Below are 16,818 nucleotides of genomic sequence, written 5' to 3'. Positions count from 1 at the left end.
CTGGAATAGCTATACGTGGTGGGTGGGAGGTGAGGAAACAAAGAGAAAAAACAGAGAGAGCTCAGATATTTGGTTGTGAAGAGAAGGAGCTGGAATAGCTATACGTGGTGGAGCAGGAGGGTGAGAGGTGGCTGGAGAGTTTGCTTTGAAAGTAGATTAGAGTATGTTCAAATACTCGTGGCAAAAAAAGGGTTGGTAGACAGTGCATAAAGACACAGAAGGAAATGAGATCATTAAGGAACCAGCCCTTGAAAAAGGAGGAGGGTTGGGGTCTAGAGAACAGGTGGTGAAAGACACATTGACCTAGGCAGAGAGAGGGATGACTTTCCGTTTAAGATGGAAAGGAGGGGCTGGACATGGTGGCTCACCCCTGTAATCCCAGCACTTTGGGAGGCCGAGGTGGGTGGATCACCAGAGGTCAGAAATTCGAGACCAGGCTGACCAACATAGTGAATCCCCATCTCTACTAAAAATACAAAAATTAACTGGGCATGGTGGCGTGCACCTGTAATCCCAGCTACTTGGCTACTTGGGAGGCTGAGGCAGGAGAATCGCTTGAACCCAGGAGGCGGAGGTTGCAGCGAGCTGAGATCTGCCACCCCCCTCAATAAAAGGAAAGGATAGGTGTGGCTGCAGGTAAGTTAATAGGCTCAGGAGGTGATAGTTGAGAGGTCCTGTCTGTGTGCTGGCTTTGCCAAAACTAGTTTTATATCTAAGATTCTATATATTCCTCAAGTGACTTTTATGTTTGAATGGAGCTAATGTAAACATTCTCATAAAAAGTATCCCAGTGCAAGTGAGTTGTGCATTTGAAGTTAGCATTGGGCTTTAGGAAAGCCAACCTGTCCAGTCTTATCTGCAGAAGGACTTCTTAGCAGCAGTCAGTTTTGGGGCTGTAAAGTGAAGAGGAGCTTTAGGTATTTCCCCTTGACTAAAGTAAAAGCCAGAATCAAGCACAATACTTGTTTTGGCTTTTTCTCTCTGCCGTTTCTATTGGAAGTGCGTGATTCTAATTTTGAAAACTCTATGGAAATGTGTCCTGGAATGCCTAAGGTGCAGAGCCCTAAGCAGAGAGTGAGACTTGGGGTTGGGTCAGCACTGTGTTCAGAAGCCCTGTGTTCGTGGTCAGCAGCACTTGTTTGTGAGGACAATGGGGTCTGTAACATGTGCCTGCCACAGTGTACAGCTCAGACATGACCTTTGCAGGTCCTAGAAAACACATGTGTTTCAGGCACGTGGAGTGTGTTGGGATCTGGTTGGCATCAGCGTCTGAGAAAACCTTGTTATGCAAAATGAAAATATAAACAAACATTAAAAGACTTAATGATTTCTTAAAGCAATATACCCTTTCACTAAATAAAAACAGGACATATAAAATCCATATCTAGTTTTACACATAGACATTTCATTCCGTGAATATCTCTCTGACATGAAACTGAGCAGCTGTTTCTCCAGATGCCACATCAGGGCTCTGAAGGGAATTGTTGCTAAATTCAATACCATAGTTAGCTAGATATTGAAAGAAATGCTACTAGATGTATCTGATCTAATCAGAAGCCTCAGTGAACTAAAATTTAAACACACAGCATGGAATTAATGTGAGAATTTGGATTACATTCTAAACAAGTGGAATGTAATTGCTAGGCCTTTGAGCTTACCACATTCTAATTTTTATTATTTAAAAAGTATTAAGGATCCATCACAAGAAACCCTCTTTGTATTTTCTACAATAAGTTGTCATTGTGGCAGCCAATTATTTTGGGAGAGAAAGTACAACATTATTATTTATGAGAAAGAGCTGACACACACAATCCATATATTTAGCTGACTCTAATATGCCTGGACCAGCATATTAAATTACATAGATAACTACCTGGAAGATAGATCTAGAAGGTTACAGATAATTTTTAATGCAGGAACCATCAGCCCTGTACTGAAATGAGAAAATACTCATCAACTACTTTATAACATATTGCCATTCTACCCCATAGAGTGGTAAAATGAACAGCAGAAGAAATTTATGCTCTAGGTCTATTGGTCTAGACTTAGTGACCTGATAAAAGGTGAAAAAGTAGAATTTTCAAACACACACACACACACACACACACAATGGCTATTTACTTTGAAGAAATTTATTAGTAAAAACAACTAGTCAATCCTCTTTGACAAATAAATGATGAATTTCTTGAGTATCTTTCCATTTCTAAAACATGTATAAATAAAAATGTTCATTTATATTGCCAAGTTTAAGAAAGACTTTAAAATTCTCTGGAAGTACTTCAGAGCATATGATTTTAGAAAAAAAATATATATAGTCTACACATCTAGGAAAAATACTGGAAAGTCAAACGGCAGTATGTTAACAATTCCTATCTCTGATTGCTGTGATTATAGGCATTTTTATTATTTTTCCTTTATTAGTGGATATCAGCATTGAGCATGTATTACTTCCATACATTAATATATTATTAATATAACCCACTAAACAAGTAACACCCTAAGCATTTCGTACACTGTGATGGGAGGTTCATAAACACCATTCAGATGATGTTAACTAAGCACTTGCTTTTATTTGTCAAAGAACTATCTTTTGCCTTTATCTTATATTATATTGATGAGGAAATTCTTTAATCTTTGTGATTTGATCCACTGCTTCTGTCACTCTTTGCCACGGATGCTTCTTATCCTCACGCCAAAGACCACAGCATCAGAGTACTGAACAGTGGCCACTTAGCCTGCAGCTGGCTCAGCCCATGTCCTTCCCCACTTCCCAGAAACCTGGACTGGCCAGGGCTGCTCTGGCCTCACCACCATTGCCTTGGCCAGTCCTAGCCCACAGTCCTTATTATCAGCTAATGGGGATCCGGGACAGTGCCAGCTGTAGGTGGCATTTGTTCATCTGATTCACACAGCATTTTATCGATGATGAATTAATAGATGCATTATAATTATATACATATTTTGTTAGTGTAATATGCCTTCTTAGAGTAAATAAATGAGGATATGTATTTTCCTTTAGAGAGTTTCAGACCACTAATTAGATTAGCTCTGTAAGTTAGAAAAATATAACTTGTGTGTTATCCATGGCAGATATGTTACCAGCTATAAAACCTTTATTAGAAAATGTGACAGAAAGGAAAGAAGGCACATGAGAGAAAAATCTGTTGGTTTTGCAAAAGTAGCTGCTGGTAAAAACAGATGTTACAAACCAATGGTTCTTAATACTTCAGGATGTCTAAACGTATGAGTATACTAGAAGCATTTGGAGGATGGGAGAGAGCTCTTCTATAAATTCTACCTACTCATGTTGACTCTATGTGCTTTGTCCCCACCCTCCACTCAATGTCTCACCCACTTCCATGAGCCACTCTTCCTTATGAGAGGTGTGTCAGGGCAGACAAAAGATTGAGACCATTAATAGTGACACAAGAATCTGGAGAATATCGTGGCACTTATATGGAGGATCTGTTCTCGAGAGGGATGGAAGTGAGTGGAGGATTTTTAAACATTGCAAGTTCAAGTGAAAAGTTATAGAGGTAACTCCAAATGCCACTGTAACTGTTATCAGAGGGAATGGGACAGGAAAGGATGAACAGCATGAACTCCTTCCAATAGGTTTAGTCAGAAAACATTTCCCCAAAGTCAATAACTGATCTCACCAAACAGAATAAGAGTTTGCTCTTAAGAGCTGTGATGGGCTCAGTACTGACTCTTACGAACTCTATGTAATGGGCAAGAACTACTAATGGGAAGGCGCCAGAGGGCTCCTGTTTAGAAGGTGCATTAACTATCTTAGGCCGCTAGGAATTTATTTAATAAATTGCTACTCTAGCATAGGAAAAAAGTGAGAAATGGCCTGAGAAAAAAGTGTTCCATGGAGTAGCAATTCACTCCCTTCTTGGTAGGAGGAACAAGCCCCATATACAATATTAAAAACCATCCATTTCTTCATCATTTAAAACGGGATTCTGAGTTTTGGTCTTTAATTACTTGCATACAAATTATATTTGATGAATTTCTAAAGAACTTTGATTTTCTTAAGACCTCATGCCATATCACTTTTGAGAGAGAGAATATATACATACATTCACACTATGAAGGCTAAAAACAGCTGGTGAAAAAGTAAAAATTCAGCGTTGACATAAATCCTGTTGAAAGCATCTCAAAAAAGATAAAGCTTGTAATTTAAATCAAAGTTTCTTCATGTCGCAATTCAGAACAACATGGTCATGACAGAAAAAAATCGGTCACGTCAAAAAATAAGGAGGTGAGTTTTAGGAGCTATCAGTCTTCCTCATGGATGACCACTGTAGGGCGCCATGATTAATTAAAGTATCTGCCAGTTATATGGGCTTCAATTATTGCTTTGGAAAGGACAGAAAGCCCCAATATTTACATAGGGATCATACGCTCATATTCACAATGGTGCTGCTGCTTCTCTTGGCAGCCTGTGACTTGCTGGCAAAATGTCTTCAATTATGGGCAAACTGCCTAGTCTCATATCATCACAAACCAATTTGTCAGGGTGTGTGTATTTGGAAAGCTCTGGAAACAGAAATGTTTTACTTATTTTAAGAGAGTGGGGAGAAACCCTAGTACACATACATTCAAAAAATACCAAGTCTTACGAAATTTTACCCTTAGACAAATATGTTTATGCCCTCCATAAGGGAAAAAAGTAGAAATATCTATATTGATGTTCATGTGAAACAGCTCTATGGATGTTTACAGAGAAATTGTGGAATGGAGAGGCTAAAATCTCTCCACCTGAACTCCACGTTTAAACTAATCAACATTACTATGGTTTTTCTTTAAATAAGTCCATATTGTCTAAATATTTTTAATCACTATTTCTTCAATACTCTGTGATAATTGTGGGAGTCAAAGTATTAATTATAATAATTTATATTATAAATAACAAAAAGATATAAATGATATAAAGATAAATAAATGATACATGGAATGTGGAAAAGCGCCTGTGGTAGCCAAAATAAAATAAAGTAAAAGACAATTAATGAAATAAAACCCCAAATGAGGAAATATATTAGCATTCTTCCAGTTTTCTTGCTTCTCACCTTTCTCTTTCTCTGATAAGTTATAAAATAAAATTTCAGAATTATGAGAACTAATAATTATTTGTACATAAATTATGTTAACACTAATTTCATTCCTCATCTACAGTTTTATATATGATATTTTAAGCTTTGAAAAATATCTGCTTGCTTGCAGAATTGATTGTACAGTGAATATCAACAAAATGAATGTTATATTTCTGTTAGATTTAGTTTTGGGGTTTGAGTATTTATTTATTTATTTGTTTGTGTGTTTATTTGTTTAATTCATATCTTTTCTGCTTGATTGTAAGTTTTCCCAGGGTAAGGACTATGTCTTTTTCATCACTATATTCTCAGCGCCTAGGGCAATTGTAATTCCTGCTAAAAATACTTTTTCAACGACTATTTTTGTTCGTTTTTTGTTTCTTGTTTTTTGAGATGGAGTCTCACGCTGTTGCCCAGGCTGGAGTACAGTGACGTGATCTCTGCTCACTGCAACCTCTGCCTCCCAGGTTCAAATGATTCTCCTGTCTCAGCCTCCCGAGTAGCTGGGATTATAGGCATGTGCCACCACACCAGTTAATTTTTGTATTTTTAGTAGAGATGGGATTTCATCATCATGGCCAGGCTGGTCTCAAACTCCTGACCTCAAGTGATCCGCCTTCCTTGGCTTCCCAATGTGCTGGGATTACAGGCATGAACCACTTCTCCCGGCCCTTTTCAATGACTATTGATGCTGTTCTAGAAAAGTATCATCTGGTATAAAAAATTGAAAATTTTGTAAAATAATTTCAGTTGAGAGATCATCTACTCCCATGTTATAATGGCTATATTAATATGCCAACAGAGATATGCTTTTCTGACTGGTGAATTTACTATAGAGTTACTTTTCCTCCTGCAGCAGTTTCAAGACTTGGTAGGACTCTTCCTTTTCTGGGCTCTCCCTTTGACTATCTGACATAGTTTGTTCTTCCTAGTCTACCAGAGCAATCACTTATTTTGTTAAGTTCGTAGAACTTAACCTCCTTTCTCTATTTCATGTCTAAGTTTATAACAAATAAAGCTAAACTGTGAGGATTTATTTTTCTGAGGTATGCTCTACAACTGGGAAACTTTCAGTGTTTGAAGCGTTGCATTTTTCAAAATATGTCATGGATCTACTGTTTCAACTTTTTAAATGTAGCTCTCTATACATAGATTTCTTCGAAGGAGATACGTGTGCTTCATTTATAAATGAAAGCAAATAAATTAAGGTGAAACAAGCAATAATGTGAGGCAATTGAAGACTAAGGAACAAAGTCCAGGGTACGGTCACTTAAATCTCCCTCATTCATTTGCAAAAGGAATCATTATAAGCAAATTAACAAATCTTAGTGAGAACTTGAAACATAGATACAGATCTTAATTTGTTTTCAAGTAGTTTAGATCAATGCACAATATAAATAATATTGACCAGTTTTTTTTCCTCTTACTGGTTTTTTTTTTTTTTTTTTTTTGAGACAGAGTCTCACTCTGTCGCCCAGGTTGGAGTGCAGTGGCATGATCTTAGCTCACTGCAACCTCCGCCTCCCAGGTTCAAGCAATTCTCCTGCCTCAGCCTCCTGAGTAGTAGTCCCAACTAGGGGACTACTTGCACACCACCGTGCCCAGCTAATTTTTGCATTTTTAGTAGAGACAGGGTCTCATCATGTTGGCCAGGCTGGTCTCAAACTCTTGGCCTCAGGTGATCTGCCTACCTCGGCCTCCCAAAGTGCTGAGATTACAGGCGTGAGCCACCATGCACAGCCTGCCCAGTTTCAATGGATCATTTCAGTTCTCCAAAGAAAATGTGTTTTTTGTTACCCTGTGATGCAATTTTGAAATAGCTTTTGGAAGATCACTACTATAACAGTTTGCTTATCAAGACATTATACCAGGCTTACTTATTATAAGGATTACTTAACTTACAGAAACTGGTATTTGGTTGTTTACCCCATCCATCTTTTTACTAATTTTCAATCATGTACTAAGTACTCAAGTACTCAGTACTTCAGTTCATGAAATATGGGCATGATTTCATGTTACAGACAGCCTTGCTGGGGGACTATACCTTCTGATTTATGCCTGCGGTCCTGGCATTGTTATTATTATTATAAGATGAGGTCTAACTCTGTTGCCTAGGCTGGCGTGCAGTGGCACAATTGGAGCTCACTATAGCCTTCACCTTCTGGGCTCAAGTGATCCTCCTGCCTCAGCCTCCTCAGTAGCTGGGACTACCATGTACCACCATACCCAGCCAATTCAAAATTTTTTCTTTGTAGAGACAGGATCTCACTATGTTGCCCAGGCTGGTCTCAAACTCCTAGGCTCAAGCAATCCTCCTGCCTTGGCCTCCCAAAGTGCTGGGATTACAGGTGTGAGCCACCATGTCCTACCGGGCATTATTATTTTAACAATGCCTGTTTTCACTTTCAAAAGTTTAGACAGTAATTTATATGTTAGTCCATCTGTAGGGACTTTTAAAACACCTTCCACATACTTTTCCCCACTTCTCTCCACCTCTGATTCTCACAGACCAAGCCTGTCTTTCTCATATGTGCCACAGAGACAAATCTAGCTTGGTCGTTATGAAACATAAAGGATTAGGAGTTGGAGCCAGACTACCTGGGTCCAAATCCCAGCTCTGCCATTTTCTGTCTGTGTGATCTTGAGCAGGCTAGCCAGCCTCTCCATGCCCTGGTGTCCTCATCTGAGCATGGGGGAATGGTAGTAGCACTTCTTAGAAAGGCAATAAAATATAGCAGTTACCAGCCTAGACTTTCATATCCAACTGCATGGGTATGAATCCACTATAACTTAAGGCTGTGACAGCATTAAACACATTGATATATATATTCTTAAAATAAAGCTTGGCACATAAAAAATGCTTAGTATATGTTAGCAATTGTTATTAGTGCTCTGAAGATTAAATATTGTATAAGAGTGATGCATAACACATAGTCAGCACTTAATTAATGAAATCCAATAATGTCACTGGATACTTACCTGGAATGTCTCTGGCTTATACCCCTGCCTAATCCCAGCAATAACGTATTCTTCATAGATATTCTAAATATGTGCACACATTTGTATGTACATAGGCCCGGAATTAGAAACTCTGAGCAGATATTGCTTTATCTCTCCAAATAGACTGTTCAGGGCTGCCAAATTGCAGTTAAAAATCTAGCAAAATGCCAGCACATTTCAAATAAGATGCAAATATGAAATTCACTTACTCTTAAAGGGTATATAAAGGCTTTGCTAAATTAGAAATGCAGAGAAGGGAGGTTTATTTATCCTGTTTATTTGAAGTGAGAGCCAGAATCATGATGGTTTAACAGTCCTAAATATTTCCTTGGGTTTTTCCAGGAGAGAGAGAGATTGTATTTATCTCTTAAAGGCCCATACCTATTTCCACAAAGGAACTGGGAGTAATTTTATTTATTTAATGTTTCTCAAAGAAACCCACCATAGCTGGGTCTGTGTTTTTCTCATTTAAAAATCCACCTACGTAGCATAGTGTTTAGTTCATTGTATGCCCTCATTAACTGTTGGTTGTTTGTTTTTTGAAACAGAGTCTTGCTCTATTGCCCAGACTGGAGTGCAGTGGCGTGATCTCAGCTCACTGCAACCTCCGTCTCCTGGGCTCAAGTAATCCTCCCACCTTGGCCTCCTGAGTAGCTGGGATTACAGGCACGCACTGCCATGCCTGGTTAATTTTAGTACTTTTTGTAGAGATAGGATTTCATCATGTTGCCTAGGCTGATCTCGAACTCCTGAGCTCAAGTTATCTACCCACCTCAGCCTCTCAGTGCTGGGATTACAAGTGTGAGCCACTGTGCCTGGCCTCAGTAACTTACTAGATGAATGATTGGCTACTTTATTGGAAATAATGCTGCTTTTGGTAAAGAGAATGCTTTCTCAGAAATGATTTTCACCTAGAACAATCTAATGGTTACCTACTGGTATCTGTTTTCCTGTAAGAAGTAACTAAATGGTAGTAAATTGTCTTGTTTTTAAGATGTGGTCAAGGACTTAAGATTATTTTGACATTGCGTGTTATTTATCTTTGTTTAAATGTATTCAAAGTTAAAATGAAATGAACTTTATACCTTTATATGACTTTTTCTCCTGGGTATATTAGTGCTGTTCTTTGAGGTCTTTTAAAAAGCTGTTAAACAATGTAAAACCATGGAGACAACAGATGGAAAAAATTACTTATCTAAGACAGACTCTTACCCGTATTGTTTCCATAACAGCATCAATTTATGAAAAACAACAACAACAACAACAACAAAAACAAGATGGGGAAAAGGTCAACAGAGCAACTACGTCTCTCAAAATCAACCATTTCACAGAATGCTCATACTGATAAGGAAAACACTTCACTCTTCAACCATGATGGTTTAAGTGTATAACTCAAAGAAGATGTAACTCCAGTGGCATATAAAGCTGCTGCAGAGTGTGCACTACCTGATTGTCCTTGTATCCCTCACGTGCCCAGCGTGGAGCCCTGCACCTGCTGCCACTCAGGGAGTGTTTGCTGAATTGAAGGGGGTCGCCACACAGGGGAGGGGTCAGCCACTGCTGGATGTGTCAGTTTTCTTTCTTTCTTCCCACTTATGTACTAAGAACAGAGTTCACTAATGTGAAATCTGCTTGACCTGCTGGAGTATGTGACACTTTATGCATAGTTTTGAACGTTTCCTTATGACCGGCTTACATCTTATGGCTTGCACTATAAGGATGGGCATTCTAGCACAAAACCAAATCAGTCATACATCTGGATAACAGGCTGTTCAGTTTTCCATTGAAATGGGGATTGTATTCATTTAGAAATAGGGGATTTTCACTAATTTGAAAAAACTAAGGATATAAAGATGTCTGTGGCATTTTTGGAGAACGAAGCTGTGATGAGCATATAGCATCTACATTTACAGGTCACCCTGACCCCCAGGGCCACACCTCCTTCAGGTGCTCCCTCGGAGCCTTTTCAGAGTTCCTGTGCCACCTCTGAGAAGGGCTCAGGAGGCCGTATCCCTCAGCAAGCAGCTCTTCTGTCTCTAGAAGTCTCTCCAGTTTTTCTAGCCTGGTGGGTAAGATAGCCACAGGAGCATTGGGAAAAACAGATCAGAATTAGTGCCAGAAAGTAGTAGAGAATTTTACTCTCTCCTGAGGCCCTGATGTGCCTCACCCTTTACGTTCAAGGAGATGGGCTCAAGCGATCCTCCAGCCTCAGCTTCCTGAATAGATGGGACTACAGACACGTACCACCACACCCAGCCGATGTTTTTATTTTTTAGTTTTTTGTAGAGACAGGATCTCACTATGTTGCCCAGGTTGGTCTCGAACTGCTAGGCTCCAGCGATCCTCCTGCCTAAACAGGTATTTTCCTAAACAAAGACCCACCCTTTCTCATATGAATTGTTCCACTCCCCTAGTGGCTGCAGAAGGTTTCTCTCCCACCATAGAAATGAAGAGGCAGCTAGAATGAAGTAGGATCAGTGCAAGGAAAGAGGTGGGTGCGGGCTGCCATGGGAGTGCGGGAGAGGCACCTCACATGGTCACAGACCTTCAGGGATGGCTCCCAGAGGAAGAGGCGGGCATCTTAGTTAAGCAGCCAACAAATCCCAACACAAGAAATTGGCTCCTATGGATTTAAAGAGTGAACATAATTTAAAGAATGACATCCAAATATGTAAAGCTCTACTCAGTTCAGATAGACTCTCTTTTCCTAAAAGCCTGGGTTCATGTGTTAATAATACCCAGCAACTAGATGATGGTCGTGATTATGAACATGTTAGCTCTGAAGGATTGGGCAAGATGCTTAACATTTCGGTGCATCAGTCTGCTCTTCTGTAAAACAGATAATAATACCCATATTGAAAGGATGCATGAAGAATATGTGAGAGAACATATGTTAAGTGTCCAGCCTGGGATCTGACATGGAGTAGGATTTATAGATGGTTAGCACAGCTGTTACCATCATTCTTTTTTCTTACACTGTATTCGGGATCCATAACATTCATCCACCATTGAGATCTTGAACCTCCTTAAGCCAGAGGTAGCTCTTAGACTTTTGGAGCTACAAGAGACTTCAGGATCATGTAGTCTAGGTGTTTGATTTTTTTAACAGCTATGTGGTGGAGTCCTGGGATACTGCAGAGGTAATTAAGGTTGTGAGGGATTGGGTTTGGGTTCATGTGTCAGGGAAATGGTGTGGTAGAGGGAAGTGGCTTTATTAGATCACACCAGAAGTTAGTGGCTGGGACTGGAGTCCAGCACTCATGCATTTGCTCATTTATTCACTCATTCATTCATTTTACTGAACATTGAGATCTTACTCTGTATCATGCACTAGGAAAATAAAAGGCTTTATAGTCCTAAGCAAATTAGACCTGTGTCCCTATCCTAACAGAGCTGAGAGTCCAGCAGGGAGACAGATAACATACAAATAAATATCCAAGTAAATGTATGATAAATGTATGATCAATACACTAAAGCAAAAGGAGAGGGAGGCTAAGGGGAAGGAGTGAGAAACCTATTTAGATTAAGGAACCAAGAAAGGCCATCTGTGCAAAAAGTCACTGATTTAACAGAGCTTATAGAAGTGCCGTAAAATGTTTGGTTAATAAATTTGGTATATTCTTTATAGCGAATGTGTTGGAAATAGTAATCAATGCCCCAGCTGTGTACTGAAGCATTAGTGTTAGTCACTTGCAATTGCCTGACTGCAGCGTTTTTCAAGCTGCCTTTATCTGAAGGTTTTTCAGAGAGTGACATAACTTGAACACAGATTTCAAAATGATTAAAACTGCAAAAGCATGCATCAAAGTTAGACTCTGCTGTGCTCGCTTCTCCACAGTCATATATTAGGCTTACTTTCCTTCACCATGTCTGAAGGCTTAGAGGACACATCCATTGTAGGATCTCTAAGACTCTTTTGAAGACTCATCCCCATGAAAGTAAAATAAAAAAACAATAGGCAGCCGGGCACGGTGGCTCACACCTGTAATCACAGCACTTTGGGAGGCCAAGGTGGGCAGATCACCTGAGGTCAGGAGTTTGAGACCAGCCTGGCCAACGTGGTGAAACCCCATCTGTACTAAAAATACAAAACTTAGCTTGGCTTGGTGTGTGGGTGCCTGTAATCCCAGATACTTAGGGGACTGAGGCAGGAGAATCGCTGGAATCTGGGAGGCAGAGGTTGCATTCAGCTGAGATCATGTCACTGCACTCCAGCCTGGGTGACAGAGTGAGACTCAGTCTCAGGAAAAAAAAAAGCAATGGAAACAAAGGAATAAAATGCAACAATGAGCACTTCCATTTCCTAGTCTGAATTAGACCATTTGTGAATTATCAATAGCTGAGTACTTGGATCCCTTTTCCCCTATCCTTTGCTCATCTCTCACTCATTTGCTTGCTAAGATGTGATCAGAGTTAGGTAATAGCAGAATGTGGAGAATGCAATAGTCTCTGTTCCTTTTTGTTAACAGCTGTTGTAAAAGGTTTTGGGAGCAGAGAAGATTGAAGGTAAAATGAGACTATAACTGAGTTCACGGATAATGTCATTGATTTTAATTACGCCAAGTTCTGAGTAGCAGACATAATTGAGACACAGTTTATTCTACAAGTTTTTATCTAATCCATTATATTACAAAGGTAGGTATTGGTAAATTGTCTCCACTTTAAGGTCTATTATTAAACAGATAAACAGATCTAGTAGAGTTATGATGACAACAGATTTCTTTTAGTATTCAAAGAGGAAAGACAGGAGGATGGAGCGGGGGGACGTTTAGAGCCCATCCAAACTCCAGCTTTACTTAGGTAAGATAACTGTAAACATGCTTCACTAACAGTCAATCAGAAATGGACACCAACCAGGCATCTCTCAGAAATTTTGCCATATGAAGAAAATTGGAATCCAACCTGAAGGTCTTCAGGTAATTCAAGAGGATGAAGTAGCCGCTGAAGTCTCTTAGGAAAACTGAAGTAACTTCAGTATCATTTTGTTAACTATTTGTGTATTCTTTCCTCAGAAGTTGGTGATGCCTGCATCTTGAAAGATTCTGCTTACCAGAAATTTTATTAATCTAGTACATCCCTTCTCTAACCCCAGGTGGAAAATATAACTTATCCTACTTGACTAAAACTACAGATGAAAAACTTGCTGAAACTATTAATTTTATGTGTTAGAATAAGTTTCATATGCTATCTTAGTACTTGCTGTACCTGTTAAGACCACTGCATAATATAACGTCTTGCGAGTTGCTCTAGCTCAGAGATTCACGCAGCCTTGAGCAGCTCCTTAAAAAATGCCTAATATATTTGGAATGTTTGCACAAATTATGAGATCTATTTCTCAGAATAATGACAATAATAAGCACTGATATTATTAACACTATGCAAAAAGCTTTATACGCAACATATAACTTAGTAGTCACATCAAGTTATGAGAGTACTCTTATTTCCCCCATTAGTTTGAAACTTAGAATAACTTTCTCAATAGTTAACCCAGATTTTAATTTTAACTTGGCTCTTCCACCCAGTCTTTGGCGAACTGCTATTATTAAGCCTCTAGAATAAATGTGCCCCGGACTATCCCCACCCCCTACTGTATTTTTAGTAGTGACTAAACTACTTTTTTTTTTTTTGAGACAGAGTCTTGCTCTGTCACCGAGGCTGGAGTGCAGTGGTACCATGTTGGTTCACTGCAACCTCCGCCTCCTAGGCTCAAGAGATTCTCCTGCCTCAGCCTCCTGAGTAGCTGGGACTACAGGTGCCCGCCACCACACCCAGCTAATTTTTGTGTTTTTAGTAGAGACAGGGTTTCACCATGTTGTCCAGGATGGTCTCAATCTCCTGACCTCATGATCCACCTGACTTGGCCTCCCAAAGTGCTGGGATTACAGGCATGAGCCACTGAGCCCAGTCTAAACTGCTATTTTTTTAATTAGTAGGCAAGCCATCCATATTCCTCATGTTTCAATTTTCTTAGCTGGAAAATAGTGATAGCAGGGGCCCTCTATACAGCTCCATATTACTCTTACTATTAGGAAGCACATGCATGTGGGATAGACTTTTAGCAGCATAGATTGTGCTAGCCAGGGATATAATGTAAAATATGTTTGGAACATATGCTGATTACATGATGAGTTTGGCTGTAATCCCTTCTGTGTTTGTCAGTTTCCCAGTTAAGTAAGAAATTCAAGGCCATGGAAAAGTAACTGAAAATTGGCTTGAAAACCAGATTACTTAACTATTTCTTTTTTCCTCATTTGCTTTCTCCTGTTTGCCAGAATTATGTGTTTGTTGATTCTTTCTCCATTTTTTAAAATTATTATTATACTTTAAGTTCCAGGGTACATGTGCACAACATGCAGATTTGTTACATATGTATACATGTGCCATGTTGGTGTGCTACACCCATTAAGCCGTCATTTACATTAGGTATATTCTCCTAACACTATCCCTCCCCGCTCCCCACACCCCACAACAGGCCCTGGTGTGTGATGATCCTCTTGCTGTGTCCAAATGTTCTCATTGTTGACTTCCCACCTATGAGTAAGAACATGCGGTGTTTGGTTTTCTGTCCTTGTGATAGTTTGCTGAGAATGATGGTTTCCAGCTGCATCCTTGTCCCTACGAAGGATATGAACTCATCCTTTTTTATAGCTGCATAGTATTCCATGGTGTATATGTACCACATTTTCATCATCACTGGCCATTAGAGAAATGCAAATCAAAACCACAGTGAGATACCATCATCTTACACCAGTTAGAATGACGATCATTAAAAAGTCAGGAAAGCACATCAAAAAGCTTATCCACCATGATCAAGTGGGCTTCATCCCTGGGATGCAAGCCTGGTTCAACACATGCAAATCAATAAACATAATCCAGCGTATAAATAGAACCAAAGACAAAAACCACATGATTATCTCAATAGGTGCAGAAAAGGCCTTTGAAAAAATTCAACAGCCCTTCATGTTAAAAACTCTCAATACATTCGGTATTGATGGAACATGTCTCAAAATAATGAGAGCTATTTATGACAAACCCACAGCCAGTATCATACAAATGGGCAAAAACTGGAAGTATTCCCCTTAAAAACCAGCACAAGACAGGGATGCCCTCTCTCACCACTCCTATTCAACATAGTGTTGGAAGTTCTGGCCAGGGCAATCAGGCAGGAGAAAGGAAGAAAGGGTTTTCAATTAGGAAAAGAGGAAATCAAGTTGTCCCTGTTTGCAGATGACATGATTATATATTTAGAAAACCCCATCGTCTCAATCCAAAATCTCCTTAAGCTGATAAGCAACTTCAGCAAAGTCTCAGGATACAAAATCAATGTGCAAAAATCACAAGCATTCTTATACACAAATAACAAACAGAGAGCCAAATCATGAGTGAACTCCCATTCACAATTCCTTCAAAGAGAATAAAATACCTAGGAATCCAACTTACAAGGGATGTGAAGGACTTCTTCAAGGAGAACTACAAAGCACTGTTCAATGAAATAAAAGAGGACACAAACAAATGGAAGAACATTCCATGCTCATGGACAGGAAGAATCAATATCATGAAAATGGCCATACTGCCCAAGGTAATTTATAGATTCAATGCCATCCCCATTAAGTTACCAATGACTTTCTTCACAGAATTGGAAAAAACTACTTTGAAGTTCATATGGAACCAAAAAAGAGCCCACATTGCCAAGACAATCCTAAGCCAAAAGAACAAAGCTGGAGGCATCATGCTACCTGACTTCAAACTATACTACAAGGCTACAGTAACCAAAACAGCATGGTACTGGTACCAAAACAGAGATATAGACCAATGGAACAGAACAGAGCCCTCAGAAATAATACCACACATCTACAACCATCTGATCTTTGACAAACCTGACAAAAACAAGAAATGGGGAAAGGATTCCCTATTTAATAAATGGTGCTGGGAAAATTGGCTAGCCATAAGTAGACAGCTGAAACTGGATGCCTTCCTTTCTCCTTATACAAAAATTAATTCAAGATGGATTAGAGACTTAAATGTTAGACCTAAAACCATAAAAACCCTAGAAGAAAACCTAGGCAATACCATTAAGGACATAGGCATGGACAAGGACTTCATGTCTAAAACACCAAAAGCAATGACAACAAAAGCCAAAATTGACAAATGGGATCTAATTAAACTAAAGAGCTTCTGCACAGCAAAAGAAACTACCATCAGAGTGAACAGGCAACCTACAGAATGGGAGAAAATTTTTGCAATCTACTCATCTGACAAAGGGCTAATATCTAGAACCTACAAAGAACTCAAACAAATTTACAAGAAAAAAACAAACCACCCCATCAAAAAGTGGGCAAAGGATATGAACAGACACTTCTCAAAAGAAGACATGCATACAGCCAACAGACACATGAAAAAATGCTCATCATCACTAGCCATCAGAGAAATGCAAATCAAAACCACAATGAGATACCATCTCGCACCAGTTAGAATGGCGATCATTAAAAAGTCAGGAAACGACAGGTACTGGAGAGGATATGGAGAAATAGGAACACTTTTACACTGTTGGTGGGACTGTAAACTAGTTCAACCATTGTGGAAGACAGTGTGGCGATGCCTCAAGGATCTAGAACTAGAAACACCATTTGACCCAGCCATCCCATTTCTGGGTATATACCCAAAGGACTATAAGTCATGCTGCTATAAAGACACATGCACACGTATGTTTATTGCGGCA

This window comes from Trachypithecus francoisi, unplaced genomic scaffold, assembly GCF_009764315.1.
Source record: "Trachypithecus francoisi isolate TF-2019V2 unplaced genomic scaffold, Tfra_2.0 Lachesis_group15, whole genome shotgun sequence".
In the NCBI taxonomy this organism is placed as follows: domain Eukaryota; kingdom Metazoa; phylum Chordata; class Mammalia; order Primates; family Cercopithecidae; genus Trachypithecus; species Trachypithecus francoisi.
The sequence above is the reverse complement of the archived record's forward strand: the minus strand, read 5'-3'. Positions refer to the sequence as shown.